The sequence below is a fragment of the Salmo salar genome, chromosome 28 (assembly GCF_965601325.2).
Source record: "Salmo salar chromosome 28, fSalSal1, whole genome shotgun sequence".
NCBI lineage: Eukaryota > Metazoa > Chordata > Actinopteri > Salmoniformes > Salmonidae > Salmo > Salmo salar.
The window spans coordinates 37,661,728-37,674,627 of record NC_138318.1 but is presented as its reverse complement, the minus strand read 5'-3'; positions in this window follow the sequence as shown (position 1 = coordinate 37,674,627).

The window sequence follows — 12,900 nt, the reverse complement described above, 5'->3', positions numbered from 1 at the left end:
TATTATCCTATAAGGGATGTATTATACTATATAGTATCCTATAAGGGATGGATTATATTATATATTATCCTATAAGAGATGTATTATACTATATATTATCCTATAAGGGATGTATTATACTATATAGTAGATAAGGGATGGATTATACTATATAGTATCCTATAAGGGATGGATTATACTATATAGTATCCTATAAGGGATGGAATATACTATATATTATCCTATAAGAGATGTATTATACTATATAGTATCCTATAAGGGATGGATTATACTACATAGTATCCTATAAGGGATGGATTATACTATATATGTCACGCACTGACCTTAGAGAGCCTTTTTTATTCTCTATTTTGTTAGGTCAGCGTGTGACTTGGGTGGGCATATCTATGTTTCTATTTCTTTGTTGGCCTAGTATGGTTCCCAATCAGAGGCAGCTGTTTATCATTGTCTCTGATTGGGGATCATACTTAGGCAGCCCTTTTTCCCACCTGTGATTGTGGGATCTTGTTTTTGTATAGCTGCTGTGAAGCCTGCAGAACGTTACGTTCGGTTTTTGTATTTTGATGTTTTGTTGGTGTTCATCTAATAAAAGAAAGATGTACGCTTACCACGCTGCACCTTGGTCTCCTTCTTACGACGAGAGTAACAATATAGTATCCTATAAGGGATGGATTATACTACATAGTACCTTATAAAGGATGGATTATACTATATAGTATCCTATACGGGATGGATTATACTATATATTATCCTATACGGGATGGATTATACTATATAGTAGATAAGGGATGGATTATACTATATAGTAGATAAGGGATGGATTATACTATATAGTAGATAAGGGATGTATTATACTATATAGTAGATAAGGGATGGATTATACTATATAGTAGATAAGGGATGTATTATACTATATAGTAGATAAGGGATGGATTATACTATATAGTAGATAAGGGATGGATTATACTATACAGTAACATATAAGGGAAGGATTATACTATATAGTATCCTACAAGGGATGGATTATACTATATAGTATCCTATAAGGCATGGATTATTCTATACAGTAGATAAGGGATGGATAATACTATATAGTATCCTATAAGGCATGGATTATACTATGTAGTATCCTATAAGGGATGGATTATACTATACAGTAGATAAGGGATGGATTATACTATATAGTATCCTATAAGGGATGGATTATACTATATAGTATCCTATAAGGAATGGATTATTCTATACAGTAGATAAGGGATGGATTATACTATAAAGTTGATAAATGATGGGTTATACTGTAAAGTAGATAAGGTATGTATTATACTATATAGTAGATAAGGGATGGATTATACTATATAGTAGATAAATGATGGATTATACTATAAATTATCCTACAAGGGATGGATTATACTATATAGTATCCTGTAAGGGATGGATTATACTATATAGTATCCTATAAAGTATGGATTATACTATATAGTATCCTATAAGGGATGGATTATACTATAAAGTTAATAAGTGATGGGTTATACTGTAAAGTAGATAAGGTATGTATTATACTATATAGTAGATAAGGGATGTATTATACTATATAGTAGATAAATGATGGATTATACTATAAAGTATCCTACAAGGGATGGATTATACTATATAGTATCCTATAAGGTATGGATTATACTATATAGTATCCTATAAGGGATGGATTATACTATAAAGTTAATAAGTGATGGGTTATACTGTAAAGTAGATAAGGTATGTATTATACTATATAGTAGATAAGGGATGTATTATACAATATAGTAGATAAATGATGGATTATACTAGAAAGTATCCTATAAGGAATGGATTATACTATAAAGTAGATAAGGGATGGATTATACAATAAAGTTGATAAATTATGGATTATACTATATATTATTGTACTATTCTTCTTCTTCCGAACTTTTGGCACTTCGCAATGTGGCAGGTGGCATTCTCCTGGCATCCGCCAAATGCAAATTCATCCATCGGAATGCCAGATATTGAAGTGTGACTCATTACTCCAGATAACACGTTTCCAGAGTTACATTGTGTTGTTTAAGTGTTCCCTTTATTTTTTTGAGCAGTATATATATATATATATATATATATATATATATTATTGTAAGGGGTTCGTAACTGGTGGCAGGGAAGTCAGACGCAGGAGAGCAGAACTTCGTAATTGCTGGAGCAGTTTAACAGCAAAGCCCACGGCATAAAAAATAACAAGATATGGGTACAAAAACCCGTTGCGCACCAATCAACACGTGCACAAGCACTTACAAATAAACAATCCCACACAAAGACATGGGGGGAACAGAGGGTTAAATACACAACAGGTGATTGAGGGAATTGAAACCACGCATGAGGAAAGACAAGACAAAACACATGGGGGGGAAAAAAAGTGGATCGATGATGGCTAGAAGACCGGCGACGCCGACCGCCACCTGAACAAGGAGAGGACCCGACTTCGGCGGAAGTCGTGACAACTATAATTTGTTTTACTTTTACCCCTTTTTCTCCCCAAATTCGTGGTATCCAAATGGTAGTGACTGTCTTGTCCCATCGTTGCAACTCCCATACGGCCTCGGGAGAGGCGAAGGTCGAAAGCCATGCGTCCTCCGAAACACGACCCTGCCAAGCCACACTGCTTCTTGACATACTGCACATTTAAACCGGAAACCAGATGCGCCAATGTGATGGAGGAAACACCGTCCAGCCCTCCACAAGGAGTTGTTAGAGCGTGATGGGACAAGGAAATCCCGGCCGGTCGAACCCTCCTCTAACTCGGACGACACTGGGCCAATTGTACAGCGCCTCATGGGTTCCAGGTCACGGCCGGCCTGGACACAGCCTGGGATCGAACCTGGGTTTGTAGTGATGCCGTAGACCACTGCGCCACTCGGGAGGCCCCCATTGAACACCTTTGGGATGAATTGGAACTCCGACTGCGAGCCAGGTCTAATCGCCCAACATCAGTGCCCAACCTCACTGATGCTCTTGGGGCTAAATGGAAGCAAGTCCCTCAGCAATGTTCCATCATCTAGTGGAAAGCCTTCCCAGAAGAGTGGAGGCTGTTATAGCAGCAAAAAGGGGGGGACCAACTCCATATTATTGCCCATGATTTTGGAATGAGATGTTCGACGAGCAGATGTCCACATACTTTTGGTCGTGTAGTGTATTCTGGCAGCAGCCTGGAGAGTAGCTGTGGATAATGTTGAGTGTGGCTGTGGAGGCAGCTTGCTAAGTGAAAAGTCTTATTTTGGCTCTAGTAAATCTGACAGCAATCCTGAAGGAAGTCACCGTGATCTCTGTGATTCTGCACTCAGGCCACACACACACACACACACACACACACACACACAAAAACAGACACACACACACACACACACACATGCACGGCAGCGAATACGTGCACATACACACCATCCCCCTCCATACCACCACAAACACCAATGCTGCTGCTACTGCTGCAGTTCCTTCACTACCATGCCGACAGGCTGGACTGACAGGAAGAACAGAAGAAGAACTTTACAAAGCAATCATCCAACCCAGGAACATACAGGAAGACAGAAAGAGGTTTCTGTTTACAACCAAAACTAGTTTTACATCAGTTTGAATGTTTTTTCTTCTTCATCTCTCTCACTCTCCTTATTCACTCTATGTCTATCTCTGGCTCGTCTACAAAGGCACAGTAAAATCAATAAGGAAATTGAATTGACATTGATGTGAAACATCCACACATGTTCATAGAAATACCCTCAGTTGTGAGAATTTCAATTTATGGTTTGACAAAATAGTTATTTTTCCCCATGCTTTTGTTACATGGAAATGCTGTTTTAAACACTGATCTACACTGCTCAAAAAAATAAAGGGAACACTTAAACAACACAATGTAACTCCAAGTCAATCACACTTCTGTGAAATCAAACTGTCCACTTAGGAAGCAACACTGATTTACAATACATTTCACATGCTGTTGTGCAAATGGATTGACAACAGGTGGAAATTATAGGCAATTAGCAAGACACCCCCAATAAAGGAGTGGTTCTGCAGGTGGGAACAACAGACCACTTCTCAGTTCCTATGCTTCCTGGCTGATGTTTTGGTCACTTTTGAATGCTGGCGGTGCTTTCACTCTAGTGGTAGCTTGAGACGGAGTCTACAACCCACACAAGTGGCTCAGGTAGTGCAGCTCATCCAGGATGGCACATCAATGCGAGCTGTGGCAAGAAGGTTTGCTGTGTCTGTCAACGTAGTGTCCAGAGCATGGAGGCACTACCAGGAGACAGGCCAGTACATCAGGAGATGTGGAGGAGGCCGTAGGAGGGCAACAACCCTGCAGCAGGACCGCTACCTCCGCCTTTGTGCAAGGAGGAGCAGAAGGAGCACTGCCAGAGCCTTGCAAAATGACCTCCAGCAGGCCACAAATGTGCATGTGTCTGCTAAAACGGTCAGAAACAGACTCCATGAGGTGGGGGTTGTGCCGACGTCCACAGGTGGGGGTTGTGCTTACAGCCCAACACCGTGCAGGACGTTTGGCATTTGCCAGAGAACACCAAGATTGGCAAATTCGCCACTGGCGCCCTGTGCTCTTCACAGATGAAAGCAGGTTCACACTGAGCACGTGACAGACGTGACAGAGTCTGGAGACGCCGTGGAGAACGTTCTGCTGCCTGCAACATCCTCCAGCATGACCGGTTTGGCGGTGGGTCAGTCATGGTGTGGGGTGGTATTTCTTTGGGGGGCCGCACAGCCCTCCATGTGCTCGCCAGAGGTAGCCTGACTGCCATTAGGTACCGAGATGAGATCCTCAGACCCCTTGTGAGACCATATGCTGGTGCGGTTGGCCCTGGGTTCCTCCTAATGCAAGACAATGCTAGACCTCATGTGGCTGGAGTGTGTCAGCAGTTCCTGCAAGAGGAAGGCATTGATGCTATGGACTGGCCCGCCCGTTCCCCAGACCTGAATCCAATTGAGCACATCTGGGACATCATGTCTCGCTCCATCCACCAACGCCACGTTGCACCACAGACTGTCCAGGAGTTGGGGGATGCTTTAGTCCAGGTCTGGGAGGAGATCCCTCAGGAGACCATCCGCCACCTCATCAGGAGCATGCCCATGCGTTGTAGGGAGGTCATACAGGCACGTGGAGGCCACACACACTACTGAGCCTCATTTTGACTTGTTTTAAGGACATTACATCAAAGTTGGATCAGCCTGTAGTGTGATTTTCCACTTTAATTTTGAGTGTGACTCCAAATCCAGACCTCCATGGGTTGATAAATTGGATTTCCATTGATTATTTTTGTGTGATTTTGTTGTCAGCACATTCAACTATGTAAAGAAAAAAGTATTTAATAAGATTATTTAATTCATTCAGATCTAGGATGTGTTATTTTAGTGTTCCCTTTATTTTTTTGAGCAGTATATTTCTACATCACTGGTTCATACCACGTTTACCTATATTTACAAGAGTTTATCATGCATGGCTAGTGTACTAAATTGTACTAAATTGTACACTTATCGGTATTTATGTAGCCTCGTTAGCATTTTAGCTAATTAGAATGTAGAGTTTTGTTCTGGCAGATGTTTGATGTGCTGCTGTGATACAAACAAAGACAGCGATTGAGTCCCAAATGTTATCTTATTTCCTATATAGTGTACTACTTTTGAGCAGAGCCCTATGATCAACAGTTGTGCACTACAGGAAACAGGGAGCCGTTTTGGGATGCAGACAGCCTTGTCCATAACCCCTAACCACACAGCCCACAACTGGCCAATACTCACTCAGTCCCTAAACGCTTTGAAGTTCATTTCATAACATCAAACGAGCTCAAATGAAAAGATACATGGTTCTTCTCCTTTTTTCCCTTGCCAGCCCTGTTTGTGGTGGTCGCCACCAGTTCAAATCAGCACATTCAACTGTTCCTATTTGCATAAACAGACAGAAGAGAGGTAATGTTGATTGCATTTTTTATTTATTTGCACTTTTATTTAACTAAGCAAGTCAGCTAATTAAGAACGAATTCTTATTTACAATGACTGCCTACCCCAGGCCAAAACGGGACGACACTGGGCCAATTGTGCACCAACCTACGGGACTCCCAATCACGGCCAGATGTGATACAACCTGGATTCGAACCAGGGACTGTGGTGACATCTCTTACACTGAGATGTAATGCCTTAGACAACTGTGCCACTCGGGAGTGAAGTACGATAGCCAATCAAGAACGGGGCTGTCGCAAATGCTAACCTATTCCCTATCTAGTGCATTCCTTTTAATCAGAGCCCTGTTGGGCTGTTTGGGTCCTATGCTATATTATAACAGTATTCCAGTTACATAGTTTCAGACCTAACTGTTCGTGCAGTGTGTTACAGGTAAACTCTAAGTGATTTCTCTGTAATGATATTGATAAATAGTTACATTGATAATCCAGATCAGAGCCATCCATTTTCTCCCTACTCTCCCGCTGTCTGTCTAAGCAGGCTAATGAATCCTATAATAGAGTACCCCTCGTCTACTCTGGGTTGTGTTACAGCTTGGGGTATAGAATAGTGTCCTGGATTTGTAGAGGTTTACAGACTAAATGGCACCCTATTCCCTTTGTAGTGCACTACTCCAATGGGCCCTGTAAAAAAAAAAAGTAGTCCACTACCCAGGGAATAGGGGGACATCTATGCCAAAAGCTCTCCCACGGAACGTTCTGTACTGCATCCCACTTCAGCTCTCTCAGCCTGATTCAGTTCACATGAGCATGTGCAATTATTGCATTGACGTCAACGGGACAATTGTGCCACAGTTGGGGGCATAGTACACTACCTCTGCTGCAGCACTCACTGTAACACTGAGGAATAGTACACTATCTCTGCTGCAGCACTCACTGTAACACATTACCTCTGTCTCCAGATTAGTTACTTAGCTACTGTTACTGTTGCTGCCTCAGTGACAGGTGATGAAGTAGTTCTTCTGCCATATGTGATTTTGGGCTTTCGAGAGACTTTGTTCAGATTGGTTATTTATTTAGCTACTAGTGTTTATGCTTCATGGCCTCTTCTCTCCCATCCTGAACCATGGAATTAAAGGGGAGAGGTATGTGGCTGAAAATGTCCTAAAATAGACACTATACTCCTGAGAGGAGAAATTTCTGCCTCTGCCACATGTGAGTTTGGAAGGACTTTGTTAATTAGCTACTGCTACTTCAGTGAAGGGAGCTAGTGGTCAGGCCACATGAATTTGGAGAGAAAAAAAGGATTATCGGTGTGGATTAGTTTAATGTTACTATCTGTTAGAGCTAAGCTAGCTAACTCAAGAACTGTCTGTCTGTCTGTCTGTGAGCATGTGTGAGAAAGAGCTAGCTAACTCAAGTTCTGACTACTGCTGCATATTGCCTATTTCATAGTAATTTTATGGGTACTAATATTTGTCATATTTCACACATATAAGTATGTATTACTGTGTAAAATAGTAAATAACTGCTACTTCTCAGAAAGTATTAAACCGTCAAGAGGAGTAAAACAAGGTTGTCCACTATCGGCATATCTATTAATTATTGTCATCGAAATGTTAACTATTAAAATCAGATCCAACAATAATATCAAGGGACCAGAAATCCAGGGTTTAAAAACAAAGGTGTCATTATACGCTGATGATTAATGTTTTCATTTAAAACCACAATTAAAATCCCTCCACGGCCTCATAGAGGATCTAGATACTTGTTCTACCCTCTCTGGATTAAAACCAAATTATGATAAATGTACTAGATTGCGTATTGGATACATTTCTTTAAAAAAAAAACGTTAACATTATGGTGTAGTTATCAATAAAATGGTCTGATGGTGAAATGGACATACTCTGTATTCATATTCTGAAAAATATAAATAATCTCACTACAATACATTTTGTATAGAAATTAGCAAAAATAGATAAAATCTTGCTACCATGGAAAGACAAATACCTGTGTATTTGTGGAAAAATCACCCTGATTAACTCTTTTGTCATATCCCAGTTTACCTATTTGCTTATGACCATGCCTACACCTACTGACTTGATTTTTTCAATAATATGAGCAAAAAATATTCCCTAGAAAAATTAAACGGGCCTATTTATATCATAAATATACAATTGGAGCGCAGAAATGATTAAATATTGAAGCATTAGACCTCTCACTAAAAGCTTCAGTCATACAAAAGGTAAACTTAAATCCGAACTGGTTCTCTAACAGATTAGTAAGTATGATTCACCCCATCTTCTAGAATGCAGAATGTAAAATATTCCCTTTATTCAGATTTCAACCTCTCACTTTCGGTTAGTTGAAAATGAAATAATCTCCAAAATATAGCTATTTCTAAAACAAGCCATTGAAAGTTGATTGCAATTTTTGTTTAAGCCACCAGAAAAAAATATTATGTTTAAACTCAAATATAATAATTGGAATAATTTCATTTTTTTAATAATCTTTGTAAATTATATCATAAATAGGACTGGTTGAGTTACGTCACACATGCAGCTAACAAAAATATCTAGAAATGTCTGCTCTACTCAAAATAACAACCAACTAATTGCAGCATAACTGCAAAAATGAAAGAGGTGAGTGGAAAGGGGCCGAAAGTAATGAACTTATCAGTCGGCCCTGCATTAAGGGTAGCTGAAGGATGGGACTAAAAACAAAAGATAACTATTGTAAAATATACTGTCTCCGTAAAATGTATATAGTATGTTTAAGCTGGAAGTAGAGGCCAAAGTGTTATTGTCCATTAGTTTACTCTAAGCTTGTGACTTAATAATAAGGCAGCTTGTGACTTAATCAAGCAGGTTGTCTTAATCAAGCAGCTTGTGTCTTAATCAGGCAGCTTGTGTTTTAATCTAGCAGCTTGCGTCTTCATCAGGCAGCTTGCGTCTTAATCAGGCAGCTTGTGTCTTAATCAGGCTAGCAGATGTGTATTTGTAGCTTTTAATAATAGCTGCGCTGTAATTCAACTATGTTTAATGGAGGGTTGCTGCTATCAGTTAGCATCTGTCTAGTGCCACCACCCTGTCTTGTGTGTGTGTGTGTGTGTGTGTGTGTGTGTGTGTGTGTGTGTGTGTGTGTGTGTGTGTGTGTGTGTGTGTGTGTGTGTGTGTGTGTGTCTGTGTGAGTGTGTTAGCATCTGCCAGCTAGCGCCACCCTGTCTTATGTATTGTTGCCAGGGACAAATTAGTCCTTAATCCACCACCATTATGCAGCTAACTGAACATCTGAATAGCTGACTGAATCATACCACATCCTGATGTCTATGTTTAGGTGCTGTAATGGTCTGGTTGTTATGTCCTATTAAAAGGGTTTAATCGCATGCTTGATAAATACAGAGACTTTTTGAAACTCACTTCAGTGGGGTAACATTTGTAAAGATTGTATTTTCACTGCCAGTGGAAGATGTAATTATATGGATTGATTGACATTAGCACTTTTCCAGATGATCAAAGCAATTTACAACACAAGACATAAACCTATCAACAGTGCTTCATTCAGAGTCATTCATTTGTACTGAATTGTTGGTGTTGGAGCTCATATAACACAACTTCTTCCTAGCTATCCCCCAGGCCCTGTCTCCTCATCTCATCTCTTCAGCTCCTCGCAACTTCTTCCTAGCTATCCCCCAGGCCCTGTCTCCTCATCTCATCTCTTCATCTCCTCACAACGTCTTCCTAGCTATCCCCAAGCCCTGTCTCCTCATCTCATCTTCACATCTCCTCATTCCTCACGGTCTTCCTAGCTATCCCCAGGCCCTGTCTCCTCATCTCATCTCCTCATCTCCTCACAACGTCTTCCTAGCTATCCCCAGGCCCCGTCTCCTCATCTCATCTCTTCATCTCCTCACAACGTCTTCCTAGCTATCCCCAGGCCCTGTCTCCTCATCTCATCTTCACATCTCCTCATTCCTCACGGTCTTCCTAGCTATCCCCCAGGCCCTGTCTCCTCATCTCATCTCCTCATCTCCTCACAACTTCTTCCTAGCTATCCCCCAGGCCCTGTCTCCTCATCTCATCTTCTCATCTCCTCACAACGTCTTCCTAGCTATCCCCAGGCCCTGTCTCCTCATCTCATCTTCTCATCTCCTCACAATGTCTTCCTAGCTATCCCCAGACCCCGTCTCCTCATCTCCTCATCTCCTCACAATGTCTTCCTAGCTATCCCCAGGCCCTGTCTCCTCATCTCATCTTCTCATCTCCTCACAATGTCTTCCTAGCTATCCCCAGACCCCGTCTCCTCATCTCCTCATCTCCTCACAATGTCTTCCTAGCTATCCCCAGGCCCTGTCTCCTCATCTCATCTTCTCATCTCCTCATTCCTCACAACTTCTTCCTACCTATCCCCAGGCCCCGTCTCCTCATCTCCTCATCTCCTCACAATGTCTTCCTAGCTATCCACAGGTCCCGTCTCCTCATCTCCTCATCTCGTCACAACGTCTGGCTGGTTTCAGTTCATCTTGTCATCATTTCAAACTGTAAATCCATCCTAGAGATACATCCTGTGCCCTAGGCCAGAGGTGAGGAGCGCCTCGTAACTATCTCCTTTGTACGTTTTTTGGACTGATCTCATTGTCCACTATGTCCACATCCCAAATGGCACCCTATTCAGGGCCCTGGTCAAAAGTAGTGCACTCTATAAGGGGATAGGGTGCCAGTCCTGGTCAAAAGTAGTGCATTATATAGGGAATAGGGTGCCATTTGGGATGCAGAAGGAACGAAGAAGTGACTGGCTGAACCAAAGAGCACTGTCTCAGAGTTTGGATTAGGACTAATGGTCAGATGCTGTGCTTGTGTGTGTGTGTGTGTGTGTGTGTGTGTGTGTGTGTGTGTGTGTGTGTGTGTGTGTGTGTGTGTGTGTGTGTGTGTGTGTGTGTGTGTGTGTGTGTGTGTGTGTGTATCTGCGTGGGTTCACGTGTGCGTTTGTCAAACGTGTGTGTGTTTGAGCGTGCATGATCTTGTATGTGTTATATAAAATGAGGAAATTATTACAAACAGTTACACCATTTCGAACCAGACACACAGACTGTTTTATATTCCAAAATGTCCTAATTAGACAGGTAAACAAGCTTCCATCACTCTGAGAATATTTTTCCGGTTTAGAGAGTGAGTTGGCCTATCAATGGGTAAATGAAAAAGAAAAACCTCCCACACACAAGCATCACTGACCTACAATGGTTTAATGGGTAGAGCACAAAAGCACCTGGACAAATCAGACTGTATGAAAAGCCTATCACGCACAATCAACTTGTTTCCATCAGTTCCTGGCCTATATACAATTGCTGGACTTTCCGAAAACACAGATAATACAGGCCATAGGCACTTAGGTTTTATTTATTTATCTCCCACATATATCTCACATACATCCCACATATATCCAACAATATCTCACATATATCCCACATATATCCAACAATATCCCACAATATCCCACAATATCCCACAATATCCCACAATATCCCACAATATCCCACAATATCCCACAATATCCCAAAATATCCCACAATATCCAACAATATCCAACAATATCCCACAATATCTCACATATATCCCACATATATCCTAACATATATCCCACATATATCCAACAATATCCCACAAATAACCCACATATATCTCACATATATCCCACATATATCCCACAATATCCCACAATATCTCACATATATCCCACATATATCCTAACATATATCTCACATATATCCAACAATATCCCACATATATCCCACATATATCCCACATATATCCCACATATATCCAACAATATCCCACATATAACCCACATATATCCAACAATATCCCACATATATCCAACAATATCCCACATATATCCCACATATATCCCACATATATCCCACATATATCCCACATATATCCAACAATATCCCACATATATCCCACATATATCACACATATATCCAACAATATCCCACATATATCCCACATATATCCCACATATATCCCACATATATCCAACAATATCCCACATATATCCCACATATATCCCACATATATCCCACATATATCCCACATATATCCCACATATATCCCACATATATCCCACATATATCCCACATATATTCCACATATATCCCACATATAACACAAATACAGTATATATATTCTCCCTCAACATATAATCATAATATATTGTCTGTCTTTAGCTAGATGATAATTTATAAAACCATTCTCAACCTCAGCCGGGCCTGTTCCTGGTCCGGTAGCGCCAATTAAGAAGGAGAGACAATCATTATCATAGCAACCATCACCCGCAAACAGAAATGTCTGCCCTAACAGCATGTCGAAACTGAACTATCCATGACTCAAGCACTAAAACACCGGTTATTTCTAGCTTATACAGGGCCTTGTTACTATCATAGGCCTAGACACCATTCTCTACTGTTCTAGTACAGGGCCTTGCTACTATCATAGGCCTAGACACCATTCTCTACTGTTCTAGTACAGGGCCGTGCTACTATCATAGGCCTAGACACCATTCTCTACTGTTCTAGTACAGGGCCTTGCTACTATCATAGGCCTAGACACCATTCTCTACTGTTCTAGGACAGGGCCTTGCTACTTTCATAGGCCTAGACACCATTCTCTACTGTTCTAGTACAGGGCCTTGCTACTGTCATAGGCCTAGACACCATTCTCTACTGTTCTAGTACAGGGCCTTGCTACTATCATAGGCCTAGACACCATTCTCTACTGTTCTAGTACAGGGCCTTGCTACTGTCATAGGCCTAGACACCATTCTCTACCCTCTACCCTTCCTTTCTCTCTACCAATCTCAATCCATCTCTCTTTCTCTCTATCCATCCATGCTATGTGTTCTTCCCACTAGAAACCAAAGACGGGGTAAGCACCAT